The sequence below is a fragment of the Lichenostomus cassidix genome, chromosome 11, assembly GCF_008360975.1.
Source record: "Lichenostomus cassidix isolate B80296 chromosome 11, HeHo_3.0, whole genome shotgun sequence".
NCBI lineage: Eukaryota > Metazoa > Chordata > Aves > Passeriformes > Meliphagidae > Lichenostomus > Lichenostomus cassidix.
The window spans coordinates 17,237,429-17,261,975 of NC_139492.1; the positions used below are offsets into that span (position 1 = coordinate 17,237,429).

The following is a 24,547-nucleotide window of genomic DNA, read 5'->3' on the forward strand; positions in this document are numbered from 1 at the left end:
TCGCTTTCTGCCTCTCCCAAGTTTCAGCTGGGTGCATCCTCTGCTTAGTCAGCCAAAGGATGGGGAGGAAAACAACTTGTGGGACAGGGATGACTCCTGGCTAGTTATGGCTACAGATTCATACCCATCGCAGCTTTTAAGAAGAGCAGTATTTCTGGGATGCTTTCCTCCCTGGAAGTAGGAAAGGGAGCTGTGAAGCCATTCCTATTTATTTACTTACTTAGGGGGTGCAAAGCTGTGGGGGGAGGGAAGGTGATGATAAATCAGGGGGATTTCCCCCCCTCAAGGTTCTTCCAGCCTCCTCCTCCCTCATTTACATATCTGGCTGGTGGTGATTTTTATTCTCAGCACGAAAACTGCAATCTATTTCAATGCATGAATGCAGCCCTGCATCTATTCAACACAGTGAAATAGCCCAGAGACTTATTGTACTAAATAAGAAAACAAGGAGAAGAAACGGGTTCGCCAGCCTTAGAAGCAACCCTGTGTGATCCAAAGTCCTCCTGATCCTTTAGAGGAGGGTTGTAGAAGGGAAGGAAAAATAAACCTCCCCTAAAAAACACCAACAAGCAGCAAGGAAAATACAATTACCACCACTTCTTCTCCCGAGAGAATAATGATAATTAAAAAAATATTAACACCCGTCCCACGACATTTTCATTAGGGGGAATTTGAAAGCACCGGACTCAATGAGGCAGCCCAGTTCAGCCTCACACCGCACCTAAGGACGGGGAAGGCGCTCGCCCAGCGCACCTTGCACGCACAGAGCCCGTCAGAGCCAGAAACCCACGGAGCGAGAGCCCTCTGCCAGCCAGCCGCAAATTGGCTGAATCAAATGAATACTCACTCTTTGAAGGAGCAAGGGAGCCGCTCGCCCACAGCCACTTCACGCGCGGATGGCAAGGGTGAGGTAAAAAAACATCAGCCGGTCCCTGGGAGCAGGCAGGGCTCTCCGGATTTTCTTCTCATGCTTCCCGAGGCTGCCGATGCTGGCGGAGCCGCTGCTTGCTGGGCTTCCCGGGTCCCTGTGCCTGCATGCCGGAGCGCAGTTAGCAATTTCTCCCTTCGCACGAGCCGGCGGCAGCCGCACGTCTCCAGGAAAGCAGGGTTATTCCAAATAAATCCGCTAATTCCGGGGCTGAGCGCGCTATCGTGCCTGCCTGTCTGCCAAACGTAACTGTGAAGCGATGTGGAAAAGTGAGCCGGGAGCCTCCCCTGACAGCTCTTATTGGGCTGATCTCGGAGGCAGGTCTAGCGCTGGGAAATTCGTGTAAGCACTTTGGGGTGGTGGTTTTCCCCCTCCCTCCGCCGCCCGCCTTCCCCCCGGCGAGCACACAACTTTTGCAGGGGCGGCGGCGCCGCTGGCTCCCCGCGGCCGTGCCGAGCGCCCGGGCCGCCAGCTCCGCGCCGGGGCATCTCCCGCGGCCGGCAGGGAGGGAGGGAGCGAGCCGGGGGTGGAGGGATGAAGGCACGGGGGGCGGGCGGGGGTGGGCACCGGGCGGACCCGGGGGCGGGGGGGCCGGGCCCGGAGCGGGGCCACCGGGGACGTGCCCGCGGGGCTGGACGTGCCTGGAGCGCCGGCGAGAAGGAGCCCCCCGAGCTTTGGGGCGATGCCCGCCGGGGGAGCCGTGCGGGGCGGTGCGGCAGCACCCCGAGGGCCGAGGGCAGCCGCTCGTCTCCGAGTGACGGCGCTGCGGGCGGCCCGGGGACGGGGAGGGCATCCTTTACCGACGCTTCTCGCAGCGCGCCCGGCGAGCCGCGGGCGGCTCAAGGCTCTCATCGGGCGCTGCGCGGAGCGGCCCCGGGGCAGCGCCAGCCGAGCTCCGCGCAGCGGGAGCCGCAGCGAGGGAGCAGCGTGCAGTAAGTCCTTGACCCTCGCCCCGTCCCCTGATCCCTCTGGGACTGCCAGCCCAGGGATCCCGCACAGCCCCGATCCCGCACAGCCCCCGGATCCCGCACGGCCCGGGCACCATCCCGCACAGCCCCGATCCCGCACAGCCCGGGCGGGTACCATCCCGCACAGCCCCTAGATCCCGCACAGCCCCGATCCCGCACAGCCCCGGCATCATCCCGCACAGCCCCCAGATCCCGCACAGCCCCGGCATGATCCCGCACGGCCCGGGCATCATCCCGCACAGCCCCCAGATCCCGCACAGCCCCCGGATCCCGCACAGCCCCCAGATCCCGCACAGCCCCCGGATCCCGCACGGCCCCCGGATCCCGCACGGCCCCTAGATCCCGCACAGCCCCCGGATCCCGCACAGCCCCCGGATCCCGCACGGCCCCGGCACTGGAGCGCTGGGCATCCTCACCTGCCTTGGCTTTACCCAACCGGAGGGGACTCGTCCCGTCCGAGGCCACTGCCATCCCCTGCCCGCCTTCCTCTTCCTGGAGTTTTTCTCCTTTTCATGCTGCATGGATTATCTGGTAGCAGATTAAATGTGTTAATTTTAATAATACATCACAGCACTGAATGTTTCCCAAGTTCTGATGTTTGCCGACAGATAAGGGGTGAGAGCACAAGGTGTAGACGTGGCCAGGTACAGCAGGGACTCTAAAAATGGAGGAGTGATTCTCCTCTGAACCAGTGCTGGTGGGGAAGCTGCAGTGCCCTCAAATCCATCTTCCAGCTCTCCTTGAGCAGCCCCATACTGTGGTTAAAATGAATGTGGTTCTGTGTTAGTGAAACGAGTTCACTGCTCAACTTTATTTTTCACAAGGCTGGTCATCTGGACCTCATTCATAGCACTTCAAACCTCTCCACTAGGCAAAAGATAAGATGACTACTTTGTTGAAGATCTGTCTAGGATTGCAGAAAGTGGACCCTAATATTCCTCTATATGGTAAGAGTGCCATATAATTCAGTTCAGTGATTGTTAATCTTATTTTCCATGCTGATCCTATGAATGCATGCACATGTGTGAGACAGTGAATGAGACCTTTCATGTGGAGCTCTTACCTGCTTGACTTTATCTTAACTAAATGTAAGTTATTGCAGATAACAGGTGCATTTCTTATTGCACAAATCCTCCTGAAAAGTCCCAAACTTACGGGAATGTAGCAAAATGCACCCAGAATGTGCCATTTTTCAAGGTCAATGAAGAAACATCTAACTATCTCTTTGCTTCCCTCAGCCCAAGCGTTTACTTGCCAAGCTGTGAGCCTGAGAGGATTCCTTGGAGGAGGATGGATATAAAAATACACAATACTAACTTGAAGCAGGCAGAGAGCCTTGAGGGAAATACAAAATGCTTTGCAATAGATAAGATCAGAAATGTGGCTTCCTTTAACCTGAGGTTCTGCTGAAGCAAAGGGTATTTTTTTCCTCCATCCCTCCAGCAGCTGAACAACACAGTGAAAATACAGATCTTGTCCTAAGGAAAGCATAAGGATGCTTAGCCTGCCTTTACTCCTGGCAATTAATGCCAGCTTCAAACTTTTCTAAGGTTTCAGTAAGAGTGGTTGCACACCTGGTTTCAATTTCTATTAGAAACATCTGATGGAAGCAACCAAGAATAAAAGTTCTTCCTAATAAGTTCCCTCCTGTCCCTGCTTTAAAGGCAGCACAGTTGTGTGTGGGAAGAAAGCTAATGGGAGAGGCTGTACCTCCAAGTGCAGCTTAAAAGTTGAGCTTTTTGTTTTGATTTCAACCTTTGACTTGTGCCATTTGTTCTATGTGACCTTTCTTGCAATTGGAAATTACCAGGGCAAATGCTGTGCTCTTTCATCCTCAGGTTGTAGGAGAGGATGGGAAGTGTCTTGTTAAAATGGATTATGCCATCCTTGGATTCCCCTGCTGGAAAGCTTTCAGGTGAGGGAGTAAATCTTGACAGGAAGTGTATGGATTAAAATTAATGTAAAAATAAGCTTGGAATATCAAAGGAGCATTTGCAACTTTCTGCATCCTATCCGAATGAAATTATTTAATGATATTTATCATAGTGAGATATATATATACACACACTATTGCATAACACTGATGAATATGCTGGCTAAAAATTATTTCCTCTTAAATAAATATTACAAGGAAGATTATTCCTCCATCTTCTAAATGGCCATTTCATTTTTTAAGCAAAAATCAGAACTGACTCCCATTGCAAAGGGATAAGGATTTTTAGTTTAATTATGAAAGAAAGAAATAATCTGCAAAATGCATATGATTGAATGCATCATGGATCAAATTGGAATGCAATTTTTCATATTAAATTTTGGGATCAGGAAAAAAAACCAGAATATTTACAAAATGTATTGGCTTGAGGTATGGGTTGGTTGTTGGTTTTGTTATTTTGGGGTTATTTTTCATCTTGTTTTTGTGGTATTTTTGGTTCTTTTTTTTGCATGCTTTTTGAGGGTTTGTTTGTTTGTTTAAGGTGGGTTTCAGTCTTTTGGGGTTGTTTTTTTCTTGACTGGTTGTGATGGAGAATGGGGAAAAATTAACCTCTGCTTGGAAGAGAACTGGAACATTTTCTTCCATATTGCTTTGCTTTTATGAGGAAGAAAGATTAAAACCCCAATGTGATTTCCCATGCATGGACAGACAGGAAATATCTATCACCTTAAATCCATGGCATGGTGGAATTCCACCATTTCTCCTCACTTCCATGTTTCTGTAAAAACACTTGATTATCATCTCATTCTTTTTTCCTCAGCAGTGCAATCAACTGTTCCCTGAAGACGGAGAGTTTAGACCTTACTGCTTAAAAATATATTCAGTAGAAGTGGCTTGAAATGGTCTCTTCAGGGGCACCTCAGCCACAGCCAGGGCTGCAGTCAGTGTTCAGGGTCATCTCATTTAAATAACAATGCCAAAGTCAGGACTTGAGAGGGGAAAAGATACCACTGTGCTGATCCCTCATCTTCACTTTTATCCCATCAGATCACCTACCAGTGAGATATTCCCCTCAAACCATCAGCAGCTGATGTCAGTTTTTGATACATAAAATAGGGCCTGTTCCAAAATTACATGCAATTAATGAGTCCAGTGTGAATTGCTTGATCAAGATAAATGACTTTCCTGCAAGCTACTTTTGCTTACAGGGATTGCCACTAAAATGCCACTTCAAAGTAATAAGAAATGAATAAGCGATTTGAAAGTTACTAAAGCAAGTTTATGGACTAGTGGTGTCATCTGCCATTGTTCCATGAAAGCTTTAAATCCATTCAGTGCTTTTGTTTGCCTAGGCAATACCCACTCTACACCTTTTGCTCAAATTACGTGAGGAATTATTCCTTAATTTAATTTGCTTTGCATGCTAGAATTCACATTCCATAAAGTAAAAAGCTAGAAGATTTATCCTAAGTCCAGAGCATTTCTGAATAAAATATGCACTTTTATCAGCTCCCTGTGCCAGTACAGAGACATAATTACCTTTACAACATAGGTTCTTATCACTGTCTTGCAACCTTTAAAACCTGCTTGTATACAGTTATCACAGGTTGGTTATCAGGAAAAATAATGATCTCCTGTGTTTGGGAAGTCACTGAAGACATCTGTAACTGGAAAAAAACATCCATTATATAATGCTTACAAGTGATCCTATGGATTAAAACAAAGGAAGTGATACAGGCAGCCTGTGAGATACAGGTACAGGGTTGGGCTAGGTTTGGCTTCAATTTTTTTCCCTCTGAAAGAAGTTCCTGTTTATATTTTAACCAGCAAGGCTAGAAACCCTGAGAGACCTAAGGGAGGGATGTGCAAAGGAATGCCAGATTCCTTCAGAGATCACGCATGGTTAAAATTCAATATCCAACCCTGGCACAGAAAGCTTGGGAAGCCCCACTGAAGAAAGAGCAGCAGCAGCAGCTGTAAGTGACAGAAGTGATTCTCAGCCACTCAAAATCCCAAAAATCTTTGCTTTTGGGTCTGGCCTTCTGAGAAAGGCATCCAACCCAACTCTATTCCCTCGTTCCTTGAGATGGGAGAAGAAACAGATGCACTGATTTTGAAGTTTTTTTTGCTTTGACTGGACTAACACATTCTTATAAGCATTCAAATTCCTCTCCCAGCCCAAGGAGAAGTCTGTTCTGTCAGACAGAAACAAAAGTTTAACCCAGCAGCAGCCCTGGGCTTGTGAGCCCTTAGCCCATCCTTTTCCATCCCCAAACACTCCATTTAGCACTAGAAAACACAACTGGTTCTGAGCCATCTCCACTCTCCAGAGATTATAAAAAAGAAACTCCCCAGTTGCTAATTTGTGTGCCTTTTGAACCAGTGATATTATGGAGTACATAAAAATAACAATATATTATCAGGTTTTATTATTCCTCAGGCACTGTTTGCAATTTTGACTAGTTGCTGTCAGGTTGGCTATTAGAAAAACAATTATTCCTTTTGTACATCAAACACTAGGAGAAAGACAAAAGAAAATTATATCCAGCAAGGCATTCAACCATTAGTTGTTTTTTTTTTTGTACATTAATATACAAAAGGATACAAAAGTTGTACAGGATGCAATTTGGAAAGTTAAACTTTTGCTGTGTGTTTTCACTCTGCCTTGTGAGCATCAGGAGCTGCATCGGTCGCAGGAGCTCTGCAAATATTGTTTGCTCTACCTCAAGTGCCCTCTAGTGTGCAGTAATTAAGCAGGTTAAAATAATTTTTTTCCCCTTTTTTTTTCCCTAACAGCTACTCTTCTAAATCCCAAAGTAATATGTAACACTGCTTTTCTTCCAGAAGAAAGAGAAATTCAATGTTCACTGCATTAATTGTGTGTCTATAAATGAATTATCTCCTCTATGCAAAATCAAATCACCCCCATTGCTGTCACATTTTTATGCTCAGAGGTATAAGTTAAATAAAGCCCAAAAATTCTTTTGGGCACTGAAAATGTTGGAAGTACAGACAGTTTTCAGTGTTATCAGAACCAAAACAACAGTTTTCTCTCTGACAAATAAAATTGCCATATTCATCAACAAAACGTGACCCTAGATCAACAACAACCCCCTAATTATGCTTCTAGAGGCTTTGAAAAGTTTTTTTTTTTTTGTTTAGAAAACAGGCAATTCGACATGAATATAAATAAAATAATGACTGGGGCACACATGTGACAAGTTCTGTGTGTTCTCATGTGTCCTGTAATGCTCATGTGCTCCCTGAAAATTCTGACATCACTTGGCTGGACAAATCCAGTCCTGTCAGTGAGGCACTGCAAGTTCTGTGCAGCAGCTGCCTGACACCAAAGAATGGTGAGAGGAGGAGAAGTTGAAAGATGTTGGAGGATAAAAGTCTGGAGAGGTAAAACTGCCAGGTGCAGCTCCAAGAACAAAGGATGAAAAACTACTAGTAAAGAGGGAGCTGAACTTATAAATAAGTTTAAATAAGTTTATTCTTATTTCTAAGGGTTCCCCTGTGTTTAAAAAGCAGATTTAACACTTGAGTTACCCACCTGACTTTCTCCACTGCACAAATAAATTAATTTTGGGGGGAGCCATTGAAGAGTTTTCTCCCATCCCTCATTTCACTGTGGCCTGACCTCAAAGCCAAGTATTCACTTTCAGGCAGGATTTACCATAAAATTCCAAGATAATAGCAAGCTTAAGCACACTCTAAATAAAACAGATTTCTAATGGACTCCTGAAAGCTGAGGTAAGAGGGATGGGTGGATCCCAGGAGAGATGAAATGGTTGCCTATAATAGATATATGCTGCACAAGGTGAGAGAATTCAATCTTTTATGAGTTGTAAAACCAGTAGGACTTCCTATAAGTGGAAAAAGTCATCATCACTATCTCTGAGCTGGGCTGTGGTGGCAGAGCTGTGGTTTCCAAGGCTGAGAGAAGATTGTTTCCTGTTTGCCAGCTTGGACTCTTCCCTGCTTAGCAGCGTGGCTTTGCTGAAGGTTGATTTTTGTACTGAGTGTTCCTCGTGCATTCTGCAGAGGATACAGTTCTGGTGCACTTCAGCATCCCTGGGAGGCAAACAGAACAGAGCTGAGCACCACACTTGGCCAATACATGGTTTTCTAACACATAATGCCCTGTTTTAACTATTTTAACCTATTTTAACAGCCACACTGCACCCAGGCACCGTGGTGGCAGTAACAACATGGAGAGTTATTCCAGAAACAATGCTGGAATAGATGCTCTCATATTTCAGAGCATGTACAGAGCTAAAGTTCCTCAGGGTTAACCAGGTCTTAGCAGTGATTTGGGCAAATAATCTGCCTTCATTTCCACCAGATTTGAGTAAACTTGCCCATAGATTTGGGGCAGGGATTGCAGGGATGAGAGTAAACTTAGAGCAGCAGCAAATCCACCTGCCCTGGGTATTGGGAACAAAGGGAAAGGGAAAAGGCAGTCAGTGGCAAGGGCAGCTTCTTGCTGTGAAATGGATGCCTGAAAAACTGACAGCATTGTGCCACCTCTGTCCTGAAGGTAATAAATCCTAACAAATCCCTTAAGTTCAGCCCAGCTCTTCATGAGGTGCCTTCCTTATCTAGAAGAGAAATAGCAGATCTGAGGAGCATGGGAGGTGACAATTCCAGCAGGCAAGTGACCTACAGGGAGCTGTGGTGACTAATAGCAGGAAAAGTAGCACAAACCCCAGGTTTCAGCACATGGCACCTGAAGAAACTCCCCAAAAGGTCGTTTTGCACACCTCATAACCCAAACCTAATAGCAGCACAAGCTGAAATTTGGCTGCAATTTGGCTGCTAGCTCAAATGGTATTTGTTTTTCCATTCTGAATGCAGTGACTGATTAGGAGTATATGCTTATTTCAAAGTACTTCTCTCCAGACAGCTCTGGTTTGTTTCTTTATTTAATTAAGAAGGTAAGTCAACATATTGCCCATAAAGTGATTTTTTTTCAGCAGCTGCTGACATTGTAGTTTGGCAGACTGATATTAAAAAAAATTGTAATGCTGTGGTAAAATAAAGCATCCATTGCCCCTAAAAATATTTCTGGTGCATATGTAACAAGTATTGCTAATGAAGGAGAACATCAATCATTTAAATGCACAATGCTGAAGGACTTTTCTTTAAGGATCTAAAAAGGCAGAGCTCTATAGAGATATAGAGGGAGGATCATTTCACTCCAAACAACTGGTTTTAATGCCAGTAATTTAATGAATCAAGTAAATACCTCCTGAAATGTATACTAAATTCATTTACCAACTTTGATAGGTGGTTGTTATCATCAAATGCAGTAAAATCAAGTGAATAAGTATCTGAGACTGAGATGATGCAAATAATGTCCCCCAGAGGACACAACATGAAAATGATGTGACTAAAGCACAGCTTGTTGATCCTCAGCTTCTCTGCAGGCCTTTAAAAATAGAGTAGTAAAAAGTGTGTTTTCCATGGATCACTCAAGTCAGAGCAGCCAACTCTGGAACAACTGAAGGAATAGCAGGTCCTGACTCACTGCCCTGCTAAGTGCACTAATTCCAGCTTAACACTGGAGTAACACTGTGGTAAAAGATGACCTATATTTTTATTTAAATTAAAATCTCTAATATTCATCTAATATTTATAAGAATATATAACAAATAATTGTGGCAAACATTGCATAATAAAGATGAAAGGGAAATTAACCTTGTGAATTTTTAAACTGAAGAATAAAGACCATTACATTAATAAGACTTAATTATATCATTAAATATTTAAAATTATGTCCTCTAATAAATGTTTTTATTTAACATATTTCTTTTTTATCTATTACATTAGTAAAATGCCTTTAAGATATGGGGAGGAAAATGGAAGGTTTTTTTTTTTTTTTTATAGCCATGCAAATACAGAGAAGTGAGAAAGGAACCATGTTACCTCTTCAACTCAAGGTCAGCTCTCAGGAGAGAACAATCTGTTCTTCCACAAGCTTCAGCTCCTTGCCTGGATGGGCTGGTGAGGGGCTGTGTCTTTGCTAAGCATTTTACTTCAATTATTCTCTTTTTTTTTAGGCCTAGCTTGGCTCTTTCCCTGCTGATGAGCTGAGTTAAGTTTCCCCCCATGTTTGTAGCATTCCATTGAGCACCTAACCCCATGACTGGCAGGACATGGGTGAAAGCAACACTTGGGAACTTCCAGAAAATCCTCAGGAAATTCGCACCTTGCAAACAACAGAAAGGGTGGCTTTGATAGCAAAGGGGTATTGATGCCTGATGATTTTTGCCTTTTCTTTATATACCCTTTTATATATTTTTGTGCCCTTTATACATTCTTTGTACTCTTAGCCTCCATGCTTGTGATTTTTATAGTCTGATATTCTGGTTTAGTTTTGGGGTTCTGCAAGGCAGAAAGACCAAACACCCCCAGTAGGAGGCCAGAGAGTTCTGTATTATCTCAAAATTTGAGGTTTCAATCTTGGTTGAAACCTTCTCTCTAGAACATGCTTTGTAAACTGGGCTCTAGCCTCATCTGGAGGAGGTTTCTTTAGAATAAGAGAACATTACTTCATGTATTAAGTTTCTAATTGGGAGATCCTAGACAGATATGCTAATTTTCAAAGCCCATAAATTTGTATCCACATATACAAGTGTGTTCATCTCGGCATGTTCCACCTCTGGGGAGTTGTGCACCAAGGATCCTATTAAAACAGCAGAGTAAAACCCTTTTACCATGTCTACATCATGATTTTAAGACCAACCAAAAGGCAGCACTACAACCTCCCCACCATCCCTCTAGAGATGTCACAGATCCTTTTCTCAGCATCAATTCATCTCAGCTTCCTCAGGAAGCTGAATATTCCTCAGGACTTTGTCAGGAAATCCACACCTTGCAAACAAGAGTGAATCAATTCAATTGAAAAGGTCAATTCAATTGAAAAGGATTGTGGGGTGCAAGCTTTGCAAGGGGTACAACCTCCCCCACCATCCCTCTAGAGATGTCACAGATCCTTTTCTCCACATCAATTCATCTCAGTTTGTACTCTTTATATTTTTTCTAATTATTCTACAAACAGTAGAAGAGTTGCAGCAAAAAGCTTCTGAAGCAACCCAAATTCAGCCCACAACGTTGCACTCCTACCACAAAGAAGTTTCTTTTTCTAGCACAGCTTCAAAACTTTCAATGCTCCCCTCTAGTTACGGCACTTGGAAGCAGCATTAGTCTCCTCAGTGTGCTCCAGTCACCCTTGGTGCCTTGGCTGTGCAAACCCCAAGCCAGGTGCTCTGCTGCCTCAGCCTTCCCCTGAAAACCCAGCTTTTACAATGCACTTGCAGAAACACTGATTAAAATCCAATGGCAAACAGTGACAAATCAAATCTAACTCATCAGCGTTTCAGATTTATCACAGGCTACAATTTAATGATGCTTTAGTGGAGATTCTCTTCATTTGCAAGCACACCAAATTCTGAGGCCCTCTGTGTTTAGTTATTGTGCTTTTTGCAGTTGAACCATTCTTTCTGTTTACCACAGTAACACTTATTCTGATCTAATTCCCACTAGTTCTTGTTTATTTTTGTAATATTCTTCCGACTTCTGTAGATTGTGTGTTTTGTTGCTATGATTGTCTTCCTACTGTCCCTCAGCATTCCCCACTCCTCTATCCATCTTCACCCGTCCTGTAATTACAGAAATGTTATTTTTTGGTAGACAGATGCAGAGGGCTGCTGGCAGGAGCACTGCCATTATGCAGTCCAGATACTCTGCAGAATATTAAAGAACCATACAAATCAAATCTTAGCGAAAGAATAATCTCGTGAATTATCAAAAAGCTTGAACTAAGTCTGGTTTGCTTGTTTACACATGGGATAACTCACCTCAAACTAGGTAACATTTATTTCCATATGGCAGCCAGGACTGCACAGGAGATAGAGTCTTCTAATTAACACTGCTGATGCTGCAAACATAAACAGGGATAAACACATATTCCATTATGTGTAGCTGCCACTCACACTGCCACAGTATCCTTTTCTTTCCAGTGCACGAGTGAAACAATGCTACAAAGCAAACAAGCACTGAGCTTTCACTTCAGTACCTGCCTAATAATGTCATACCTTATTTCCAGGAGATTGTTTGTTTGGAAAAGTTACCAAAACAAACAAACAAACAAACAAAAAGCAGTGTCATATCCTATCACTTCACTTAACTAAGGCTCAAGAGGCTCTAGAAATAACATGAGAGCTTCCACTAGTGTTATGTTTTACTGGGCTTTAAGGTTTCCACAAATAGGGCATTTGTTTCTGCCTGGCAAGGTACCGAATAGTGAAAAGTGACACTGTGCTCACAAATAAAAAGCTTAATCCGCAGAACAAATGAGGAATAAAATACATACTGTGGGTCCAAATGGCTCACCACTGCAATGCAAGGTAAAGCAGCTTCTCTAGCCCAGCAGGTGAGGGGAATGTGGAAAACCCCCTGGCAACCAGGAGTTCCCAGCTGTGTCCCCAGCAAGATCACCTGGCTGTGTTTCAGGGATCAACCACAGCATGCTCTGGAAGGTCCCTGCCTTATCCTGTCTGTGTGTTTGGGTGACAGGGAGAAGGTGGAGATGCTGGAACCAGCCAGCCCAGGGAGCTTCCCATGGCAATTCTGCCTTTCCTTTGCACTGCAGTGCCACTGGGTGACTCCCAGCACCATTCCCGGGCTCTGTGTCCTCCCAAACCACACTGTGTGTGCACAGAGGGCTCAGGGTAAGGTTTACAAATTGTCCTGCTGTCCTGGGACTCAGACAGGGTTATAATTTCCTTTCTGGCTGAGCCCAGCCATGCCTGGGCAGGTGCAGGACCTTCCCAGACTCTCAGTCTCCACACCACAGTTCATTGCACACCCTTACCCGACTCGTCTCATACATCATTTAAATGTTTAATGCAAAGCACAGCTAATGTTAACATTACATATTTTTGAAGACTGGCAGTATAATGCTTTATTTCCTAAAGGAATAATTGGAGTGATCCATAAGCATATACAGAGCCAAGTAACAGTGCCTGAACAGACATAATTTGTGCTCATCCTTGAGAAACCTTGGAGTGCATGCATCCCTTCCTCCTTCTCAGCCAGGCAAGGTGGGATTGACTGTGGTTTTCTTTAGGATGAGGTATGAAAAGCTGGAGTGCACTTTGTTCTGCATTGGTATTAATGATACCTTTAGAAGTGGGATGTCTTTGATATCTATTGTGTGCTGCTGACTGATGGCTCTTTCTAGCCTGGAAAGGTGCCTTGTCTTAGCAGCTTTGTGTGGGCTGAGAGGGAAGGCCACAAGACTATTTTGAAGTTGAGGAATTTTAAATTAATATAAAGTATCGTATCATTAAAGCTGAGATAGTAATACCTGTCTAAATTTGCCCTAAAACTTTCTTTGTCCATTCAGGAAATTATTAGATATTATCCTGTCGTGGTTCTGGATATTCTTTATTGCTGTTCATTCTCAGAGGCAGTGGATAGAATCCCCACCAGCAAGAGCAGGGACAGCAGAATTCCTCTCTTTGTGCAGTCTCTTGCTGCAAGCCCCCCCACACTTCTTCTATGATAAAACACTCAGAAGCAGTAATTCTGGTAATTGTCTGACTAATATCTTCATTATCAGGGAGCGCAATCTTTCACATACAACAAATGGAGACAGTGCTAACAGCGACACTGAAAACAAGGATTAGAGAAGGGAACTACTCACCAGAGAGAAGAAATAACCTGAAGAGGTTAATTTATGGCACAGCTTTGTCTTAACCTGCACTATAACCTGTTGTCTATAGTACAGAAATATTAAAAAACAACAACTTGTAAAGTTGTATTTTCCTACTTGTTTGACTATATTAGTAATACTTAATTTTGCATGAGAGCAGACCCACGTTCCACTCCTGGATTTTAATTGTGTCATCTGAGGTGTGAGCAGTGGTTAAGAGCACCAAAGGTTGGAGGCAGAAGGAGAAAGACTGACTGGGGCAGGAAATCTGGAAATCAGACGGTTGTTTGGAAGTGCAAGCTGGGAGCAGCTGGGCTGGTGAGGGATCAGTGCCATGTCTGGGAGAGAGCTGTTTGCTCTGCAGAGCCACTCCTGGCCTGGCACTGAGCATCAGCCACCTCAGCAAGCTCAGCAGGCTCAGGACTGGGCTGGCTGCACTCAGAGCAGCCTCCCGAGGTCAGGGTGAGACACCAGCAGGGCAGCGTGGGAACAATCACTCTGCTGCCCACGCCAAAGCTGGGCTGCAATAGACAGCCTCATCCTCCAGCCTTGTCAATCTGGCACCCAGGAAAAAATAGAAAGGAAAATTAAAAGGTTATGATGTTACCGTCTCCCAAAATAGGATTTCAGTCATCCTGGAGAAGTGCTGTGCTGGGATATTTTCACCCAGGTTCTGCTGACATCTCCTGACTGTCACCAGCACCGAGCCTCCTTTTGGGACTGCTAAAGGTCACAGAGCACCGGGGAGGTGGAGGGAGACCTCCCTTTGGTGGCCACAGGAGAATGTTTTCAGGATTAATTTGGAGTAGACAGAGATGAATCAGTTTTCCTGTGTTTGTCTTTGCTGGTGCTGACAACTCCAGAACAGCAGTGCCTTCTGTTCTTCAGCACTGCCTCAAGTCCACCAAAGACCAAAGGTTAGTTCCTAAAAAAAGGAGCTGCTGCCTGTACCAATAGCCTGGTTTTCTTCTATTTCAGACCTAACAGAGAAAACAAAGGATCACAGGGTGGAAGAACAGAACAGACTAGTGGAAAACAGTCTAAGAATAAAAGGAAAACAACCAGTAAGTCTCAAACGTTACCTTTGAGAACGAAGAGAACTTTGTGAATGCCACTATCCACTTTACTTGGAAAGACAGAATTCAATTGAGTCCATTGAAATGGGAAGAAAATCCTCTGCTCTGAAAGCCAAGTGGAAGCCTAATTCAGTTCCCAGGGCACAGCAGAGGGTGGCCAGGGGTGGGTGTGACACCTGAAGTGCCAAATGCCACACGACAGCCGAGAGCTCTGAGTGCTCAGCACTTCTGAGGGTCAAGCCTCTGGCACTCTGGCATTTGAGATTCAGTCTCTCTATAGATTAGGATTGATCTCCCCTGTCTCTGGATAAAAAAAATAAACAAACTGTAACCTTGAAATTGTCATCCAGAGCTGGAGTCCAGCCAAAAGAGCAGAGACAAAATCCCCTTGAGAAGCAGAACAGCAACCCCAGAGGTCACTATCGATGCATCAAACAGCAGCAGTGGATTTTGATACAGCAAGGACTTCAGTAATTTCATTTTTATTCAAAAAATAAAAGTGTAATCATATTTTTTTCTCCCTGAAATTCAGAATTGCATCCATTTCCATTTAAACACAGATACTCAGAGGATACCTTAAATATCCTCTTGGAATTGAAAATGCATGTTTGAAAGCAGGGCGATTATAGAAGAGAAGATTCTTCTCCACAGTAAGAGGATGGTGTTTTAGTGCCCTCTTTGCTGTTTGGGAGGACAGAGGGAGCTACCAGCACCTTCAAAGCTGTATGGAGGAAGCACAGCTTATCCGAGCTAGGAATGGCTCCAGTTAATTCTCCAGAAGGAGGGATTGCAAGTGGTCAAGCTTTTATGGTCCACTGCAAAACAAAGGGATTTGTTGTGTTGTTTTGTGGTTTTCTGCTTTAGGTGAGGCCATATCCTGAGATCAAATGAATACAGAACTCAGGCATGCTGTAGGCTCTGCTTCCACAATAGCCTAAACTCTACTTCAGACCGACTGAAAGTGAGGAGAGCAAAGCTCACAGAATGACATTTCAAATGTTTGTGCTTAAACGTAGCTCATGGCAATGTGCTCACAGCATCCACTTCCCTTCCTTTTAGAGGGCCCCAAGCAAATGTGCAGCTGCACAGAAAAATGCACTCTCAGCTCCCAATGGTTATCCAAATCTAAAACTCCAGACATTTGAACTTTGCTCCTGCAGAATATCAGTCTAAAAACAACAACAGCAACAAAATAAACAAAAAACACAAAAACCAAACAAAAAAAATCCACAAAACCCCCAAAATACAAACAAAAAACCAAAAAACAAAATAAAACAACCAAAAAGCAAACAAAGAGCAACAAAACCAAAAAAACCCCAACAAACCACCCACAAAACTCCCCAAGAAAACCCCCCAAAAAACACCCCAGGAAAGTCAATGAGAAGCCATGCAATAGTATATATTATATATAAAATAGCTGCAAAAAAGCAAAGCAAGAGGCCCTCAAAGATTCAGCACTATATAAATAGGAATAAAAAAAGCAATCAAATCTTTTGCAGGGAGCTGGAGGTTTGATTGCTCTATCCCTGACTGTGTTGGTTACACTGTTCACCTACCAGGAATGCATTTTATTATCTAATATTTATCACTTTTGACGGTCACAGGTGTTGCTACTTCAAAAAGATTTTAGCAAATGCCCCTAACTGGGTGACATCTGGATACTGTCATCACTGTAACAAGAGGTAAGTTTTGCCACCAGGCTCTGCTCTGGCAGATGTGGTTTTAGTGCCACTGTTCATTTCCTTCCCTGTTAAAATGCAAAACATTACCTTTTACTTACAAATAGACATAGCCTGTTCTATTCTACAATGTGAAGTCAGATCCTTTTTACTCTTAGTCCAGCAAAAAAAAAAAGAAATAGAAAAATGTTTCACTTGCCAGAATACTGTGTTAGATTCTTGAGTAAGATAATAGACCATGAAACTGTTATGAGCATGGAATCACTGCCCACCCTGCCAGGGAACAATTCCTGCCCAAGATCCCATCCAGCCCTGCCCTCTGGCACTGGGAAGCCATTCCCTGTCTCCTGGCCCTGCAGCCCTTGGCAATTGTCTCTCTCCAGCTTTCCTGCAGCTCCTTCAGGTGCTGGAAGGCCAAAATTAGGAACCCTCCTCTTCTCCAGGCTGAACTAACACTTTTCCTTTAAATATATTTGGCATGTTTTCCATGTTATTAAGAATATTTCATAAAAACCCCAAAAACCCCACAAAAACCCCCACACAAAAAAACCCACAAACAAACAAACAAAAAAAAAACCACCAAACCCAAAACCATCCAACCAACCAACAAAAAACCCCAAAAAACCAACAAAAAACCCACAAACAAACAAACAAACAAAAAAACCAACAAAACCCAAAAAAACCAGAGGAAGGAAATGGCAAGTTTTCTCTAAACTTGCAGAGGGAAAAAGCTGCTTTGAAGTAAGATGCTAAGCTTAAAACATTTCACATTAAATATTTTTCACAACAACCATAAAACCAAAAAAATCTTTGGAAACCTAATGGCTTTGGAAGCCCATATGTAGCTGAGTAAAACCAACCTATTGTTGAATGCCAAAGATTATCAGTTGCATTCAGCTGCTCAGGCACTCAGCAGGGCCAGGGGAGCCATGGCCTGGGGACCAGGAGTCTTTCTATCTCCTGCAAAAGAAAACAAAACTACACAAACAGAGCCTAAAAACCCATTCTCTGTGTTAGATGACTGTCCCATTGGAAACAGTGCTGTGGGTTACTATGAACTGCAGAAAAAGACAAGGGAATCAACAAGTTTATGATTTATGCACAACCCACCAGAGATCTCAACAATCCAGCACGAGGAAAGAGCAAGAGTATTTTGAAATCAGAGTAAAATTATAGGGAATTTAATCAAGCAAAAGACTACAGTTTGTATAGTACTAATTTGGGCATAAAACTGCATAGAGACATTTTTTGAAAGTGTGAACATTGAGGATGCAAAGAAATACCAAAGGTCTAGGAAAATTCCAATTTTATGTAGTGTATTACTATCAATCTGTGTCAGATTAGACAACCTATGGTGACATGGATAGAAATTCCATTCTCTGATCTGAGGGGTTTTTTGCATATTAAATGATAGAAAGCATTCTACACCTATGCCCAATTCTGCAGGAAATTAAAGCCTATGATTATCACTTGTCTAACAGCATCAATGTAATAAATTAAAGGCTTTGAATAATGGCCAGCACGCTTCTCAGCCATATTTCAAACTTTTAGAAAATAATCCATTTTTGGCAGATCATCTGACAAGTTCACAACTTTAGATCAAGGCTTATATTATGTGTCATCAGTATTCTTTTGTTCATCGCATACCTATCAATTTTTGTTCATCAAAAGCCAGGGCTGTTTAAAACGTGGAAGAAATCTGGCACGTTATGTGGGTCATTTATGGAAATCAAGAACATGATTTAACATTCATATACATAAAAATGACTAGAAATTATGCACCACAAATCCAGATCGGTTTGTGGCTTTTTAAATACCATTGTATAACACAAAGCATTTTCTCAGTGAGGGACAGAAAAATTCAGGTGGAAAAAAAATAATTACCAGATAGAAATCTTAGCTTAGTTGAAGCTATGTCGTATATTAATGTTATTCTCAACACAGCAGGACACTGGTAAATAAGACTTACATCTCTGAATGTTAATTTTTAAAAGGAAAAACTAGCACCTCTGCTTCAAATGCAAACTAACTCCCATGGGTTTGTGAATTCAGGTAAAATTTACTGCAGAGCTGTAGCACCACCACATATGGGGTGATCCTTGCTTTTAGAAAGGAGGAAGCAAAGAACAGGCATTAGATTGACTGAAAAGAAATGCAAACACCAGAGAGAGTTGCTTTCATTATCTGTGAACAGCTGAAGAGGAGACATTTGGAGAATAGATGTCTTCCAATGGAAGTAGAACCACAGAATCTCAGAATGGTTTGGGTTGGAAGGACCTTAACTCCCATCCAGTGCCACCCCAGCCCTGGCAGGGACACCTTGCACTGTCCCAGGCTGCTCCAAGCCCCAATGGCCAAGCTGCCCTTGGACACTGCCAGGGATCCAGGGGCAGCCACAGCTTCTCTGGGCACCCTGTGCCAGGGCCTGCCCACCCTGCCAGGGAACAATTCCTGCCCAAAATCCCACTTAAACTTGTTCTCTGCTCCCCAGGGCTGCTCTCAATCACTTCTCCACACCCCCTGTAGGTTTGCCTTGATATTTGTTACAGCAAATATCAGAATTTCTCAGTTTTGTGATCCAGCTGGCTCTAGACTGGAGTGAGAACAGAAGTCATCCTGTGAAAATAACGCACAAGCAGAGCTCGGGCCTGACTGCCTGATGTGGTGTGGAGTAGTCAAGATATTCCTAATCCTTAGGGTTTAGCGCTGTTCTGTCTTCTGCCACTGATTTATCACAACTATTTTTGTAGATATTTTATTCCACAGCTAAAATGCAAATCCTTAAGTGCAACAATGAACCGACACAAACGGAACACAAATTAACAGGCTCCTGCCAGCCCACAGGCAGGTGAGATTTCTGCACTTACGAAGTTTTTTGAAGCTAACAGAGTCAGACACAAGACTTGGGCACAAGATTCCTGGTCTATCATACTAGGAATAGTGTCTTAGCATTCATTCTGTTGCCTCATTTCATCCTTTCAAAACCACAGCTAATTTGTCCCTTTGATTTTCCTCCCTTTTCTCCTTTTGTATTTGGCTCCCCGGAACATTAAAAAGCTTTGAGTAGGGATGGGGGTTGACACAAACCACAAAAAAATCTCAATCCATTAGCTCAATATCTTCAGGAGGATTTTTTTAGTCCTGTGTTGTTGCTCCCTCCAGGCTTGCACAGCACATCAATCTACAGCCACGTTCTCTTTGTGTGTAACCTGCCCTGGCTTTACGGTGTTTTTCCTTTGCATCATTGCCACAAAGGCAACCTCCATAACAAAAACAATGCTCTATAAAGGCACCATCAAATAGATTAAAACATTTCACTGGGGGGACACAGGCAGGGAGCTGCAGACTGTGTTCCAGTGCCTGGGAGCAGCAGGAAAGGCAAACAAGTCACCTGCTGCAGTGCTCCGGCTGCACATCCCTTGATCACTCACTGAATAGCCAAGCACAGCCAAAGATAAACTCCCTAGATTGCTAGATTTCGGATGTGGCTCTTCCCTCCAGAGCCCTGTTGCTCCAGGCCTGCCCAGGAAGGTCCTGTGGTGTTTCCCAGCCCCTGGTGCCATCTGCCCTGCTTGGCTGTGATCCCTCAGCTCTCAGTGCCATGTTCCCCCCTGTGGGAACACCTGACTGCTCTTCCCTCTCTGGGATTTGGGGAAAATGAATGGCTGAGGTGCTGCAAGGGGACTGCAGCCTGGCTGCTGACACCTGGCCCTGCTGGTAGATAAAACACCTCTCACTGCAGTTGGCATCTGAGGTTGAGCTCAGACATTATCCTGCTCATGTCCACAGCAGTGGCTTTGCCATTAGCAGCTCTGTGAGTGAAGTCAGCCACTGAAATCACTTTTACTGAAGATGTATTTCCTCAATAAACAAACAAAAAAAAATTGAGAACAAACACCTGGCGTAATGAATCCATCCGTGTGGTGTGTGCTCTGCCTGCTCTTCTCACACAACACCTCAAGTTCACAGATTTATTGCTACACATAAATGAAGAAAATTAAAATAATGACTAAACTCCTTCTAAGGGACAGTGTAAGGAGATTCCAGCAACTTATTTTCTGCTCCTTACTTCCCTTGATTTTACTCTTCCTATTTCTTGACACACCTCAACTTGGACTCTGACTCTCTTCTTCAGAAGTCTAAATTCAGAAATAAAGTGTAGAAGGTAAGTTACATATCTTTAAATATCTTTAAATATCTATTGAACTTAATTTTATCTTTATAGCCAAGTATATGTTACAGATTGTCAAATTAAATACACTTTGCTCTTATAAATTGGGTATGGAGGAAGTTCATTTTGATAAGACAAAGAGCTTTTTGTATGGCTGAAATTAGTGTTTCAACCTCTCTCAAGAATGCAAAACCCACCTAAATTCCATTGTAAATGCTGAACAAAAAGTAAAAAGTATTAAATAAAATATGTAAAAGAGATACAGCAAACAGATGTAGATTATTTTCTTGGATATATTTATATTTGGAAAAAGATTTCAGTTTATATTAAATTACAAAAAAAAAACCCCACAAAAATTTCCTCAAAGGACAGATATCATTGGCATTTTTGTTTAATGTTGAGTATGTGTGGATATAGAGGGAAAAAAAGAGTAAAAGCATAACAAAAGCCTACTATTTCCTCCAAATCTGACATACCCAAGTTTATGATTCACAATCACGAGACATTACTGTGCCTTTGCAAAAGCTACAAAGTTTATTCTGAATCCACTAGTGCTCGTTACACTTCTGATTTTCTGATGCAATACATAAAGCCCACTCCTTCAACATGTGCCATATAAAAGATGGAGGAAACCCATAAATAATAAAACTACAGCTTTTTTTTATCTTGCTCTGTAACAGCAAAATGCGTTAGCAGGAACTCATCCTGCAGTCTGCTGCTCTGGCTCTCTTTTATCTAGTTTTTTTGCTTAGGTTTTGTTGAAATCAACACCTTCTATCAGGGTAAGAACTCCTGTTTCATTTGTTTGCTCATTAAGAACAAGAAAGTGCATATTCCAGAAAGGCTTGATGTACAGATGAAGCTGTCAAGAGCAATGTGAATTCTAACAGAGTCGTTTCTCAAATGTGATAATTACTGTTTATTTTATAGGCTTACACATGACATCCCATTATTAAAGTAACTCCCACTTCAGCTTTTATTATTACCCACACTTTTCAATCTCTTATCGACCCCAAGCAAAACTGTATTTTTCTGCACAGCAACAACAAAAAGCTAACACTCAACGTTTACTTTAGCAGGAATTATTCTCCAAGCTATTTCCACATTTTAAAAGGTGCCTCATTTGAAAATACTGATGGCTTCCATTAGGGATTGAAATTGCCCTTTGGAATAGACTGGATAAATCAAAGTGTGGGGAGAAGCAGTAGGACTTTCAGAAGCATTTTGGAGCTAGTCCAGCTGAGCTCCCACTTGGATCAATGGGGAGGTTAACATCACTTTCCAGGCCAGCAGCAACAGGGAGGGAAGAGCCATCTTGTCACTTTATGCAGAATTCTGTGCTGTTACATTGGATAACTATGGGGAAACCACAGACCTGCTAAAAATCCGTACCTGGTACATCTGGGCCACCCCACGTTCTCGTTCAGAAACACAGCCTGGGACCCTTGTGCTTCCCAGGAGCTGATGGCAGGTGGGCACAGGGCTCTCCTGAGAAGGGTTTGCCTGCAGATCCTCTTCCCAGGCATCAGTCCTGGCTCCTTTATTCTTCATTCTTCCATGAAATGAGGGTCTGTCACAACTGGGTTTTAACCAGGCTTCTCCTGAATGAAATAAGCTATGTGGAGACAACACAACTGTCCCAAAATCTACACTCTGGAAACACCAAAGCTCTTCAAAGCCCCAGGGGTACAACTCACTCTGCCCTATGCTTGTGTCACTGTGGCAGGAGAGCAAGGAGAACACTATCCAAAATGGGTGATTGTCAAATCCAGACTAAATTAAAAACCCAATAACCATGACACGAGGATGAATTGGCAGTAGCTGAACATGTCTATGCAGCAAAATTTTGCAGGATTTATTTTTTAACTTCACATGTAGATCTTTCCTATTCATTAATGCTCCTTTGTTCAAAAATTTTACCCCAAGGAGAAAATCTGAACATCCACAAACAATGGAACCTTTATCAAAGTTGCAGGGGTGGAGGAGCACAGCAGCAGTGTGGGAATGCGTGTGTTTGTATGTGCTAGCAGAAAGGGGGGAAAAAGGGGAAAAAATGGGAATCCCATGGATTGGGTGAGAGAGGAAGAATAATGGGGCTGTCCTGTGAAGAGCCAGGAATAGGACTTGAAGATCCTTGTGGGTCCCTTCAGCTCAGGATATCCTGTGAGTCTCTGACAATCTGAAAGGACCAGCAGTGGTTAACAACAGGACATACTGGATTGTGTCCAGCGGGAAGGAAGTGAGGAAAGAGTTAAAAAGAGCAGAAAAGCCAAAAGAATGAGCACAGAGACCACACCTGAGCTTTGTCCAAGGGGAGACCAGATCAGAGAGTCTTACAGGCCTTGAGATCTCACCTGGCCTGTGAAATAGCTGCTCTTTTTTCTTCCATGGATGGTAGCCTTTTGATGAGATGCTCTCAGAGATGCATTGCTGTGGCAAAGTACACGAGAAATCATCACAATGCAATCAGTTTGGCAGCAAACATGGGATTTTAGGGGATTTTCACTGAAAAACCTCAAAAAGCAGAGCTGACTGAAAACTTTTGAGATATGCAGGAGATTCCAACAGTACAGGCGACACATAGATGTGAAACTGAAGGAGCTGCAGGAAAGCTGGAGAGAGACAATTGCCAAGGGATGGAGTGACAGGACAAGGAGGAATGGGTTCTCACTGCCAGAGGGCAGGGCTGGATGGGATCTTGGGAAGGAATTATTCCCTGGCAGGGTGGGCAGGCAAAATTTTGCTGCATAGACATGTTCAGTTCCTGCCAGGACCAGGGGAGATGCCCAGCATTCAGCACTGAACTCAGCAGTGAGTTCTCTGCACCACTTGTTCAGTTATTCTTTCAGGCAGTTTTGCTGGTTTGCTTTCTCAGGAACTGGAAATCATACTATAATTTTTAACAATGTCATTTTTTTCTTTTTTGGGTCTGAATTACTGTAATTATACTCCATGTCTTTATTGTCATCTAACTTCCAGATGGCTCTGATGAAGAAATGGAAAAGCTGATATAGAATAATAAAAATTATCAGTAGACCCCTTACTGTTTAAGTGATTGAAGGCTTCCTCCCCCAAAATAATATGCAGCATCCTCCCAAATAGCCACCACATTCTGTGATATAGAAGAAAGCAGAGATTTGTGAACCCTTAAGAAGCACTTTTGATGTTTAGGTTTTTATATTCCTTTGATCAGAGATTAGTTGCTAAAAATGCAGCAAAAAGGATCGTGTGATGATACACAATGAACTTTAAGACCTAAAGTGGAAAAAAGCCTCTAAAATATCAAGTTGGTAGTCCACCACAGCTGAAATTGAACCTAATTTTTAGCATGAGCACATAGAAAACTAATCTATAATTTCACCTAAAACCTTTCCTAAGTAATCTTTTTTACTCAACTGACGGAAAATGAGAAACAGGTCGCAAATGAGCATTGGCATGTTCTACTCTGAATTTCATTATGTCATTGAATCCTAATGTTTCAGGAGAGGTGTCACATTGAACTGAATTAATATTCACCAAAAATGGCAACTGCAACAAAATTCAGGCTAGGATATAACACCTATCTCCTACTGCAATTTTGAGACTGCAGCATCAGACACCCTGAAGTCTTCATAGTAACACAGAAATGGCAAGAACATACCACTTTCAGTCTTCATTCTTACTTGACTTAGGAAATATGCAGGGTTTTTTTAAAGCAAAGTATTCATATCAAGAGATTGTAAAATCCAGTGATAGATTTTTCCAAATTATATTCACCCTATTTCATATGGTTTTCCTATGCATTAAAGAATGATACACAAGCATCTCACAGAAAGGTATTTGATATAATCATTTAGAGCTCCATCATCTATATTTTGACAAGGAAAAAGACTGGCTTGGTTAAATAGAGAATTCAGGGGGAAAAAAAGAGGGTGTATCATCTCTGGAGAAGGGATTAAAGTACCTTGTAGGGATTAAAAGAGTGTTGAGAGGTTAGGGAGGGAGAAAACTGGAAAGCCAAAGGCAAAGTGGAACTGAATTGGGCCACTGCAGTTCTAGACTTACTCAGAGCCCCATCCAGCCTGGCCT

The 24,547-nt window shown here is 43.1% G+C and overlaps 1 protein-coding gene and 1 long non-coding RNA gene across 2 annotated transcripts in view; one reads left to right on the forward strand and one right to left on the reverse strand.

The window, feature by feature from the left end:
- The window catches only part of CDH8 (cadherin 8), a 154,774-nt gene extending 153,361 nt beyond the window's left edge, over nt 1-1,413 (reverse strand). Inside the window, exon 1 of the mRNA XM_085072000.1 lies at nt 848-1,413. The gene's annotated coding sequence lies outside the window, so the exon portion shown is untranslated. The remainder of the gene's footprint in view (nt 1-847) is intronic.
- A 127-nt stretch (nt 1,414-1,540) lies between these two features.
- On the forward strand, nt 1,541-3,969 carry LOC146432393 (uncharacterized). Its single transcript, XR_014854429.1, has 3 exons — nt 1,541-1,860; nt 2,721-2,843; nt 3,735-3,969. It is a non-coding gene; the product is annotated as an uncharacterized LOC146432393 (long non-coding RNA).
- The last annotated feature ends 20,578 nt before the right edge of the window (nt 3,970-24,547 follow it).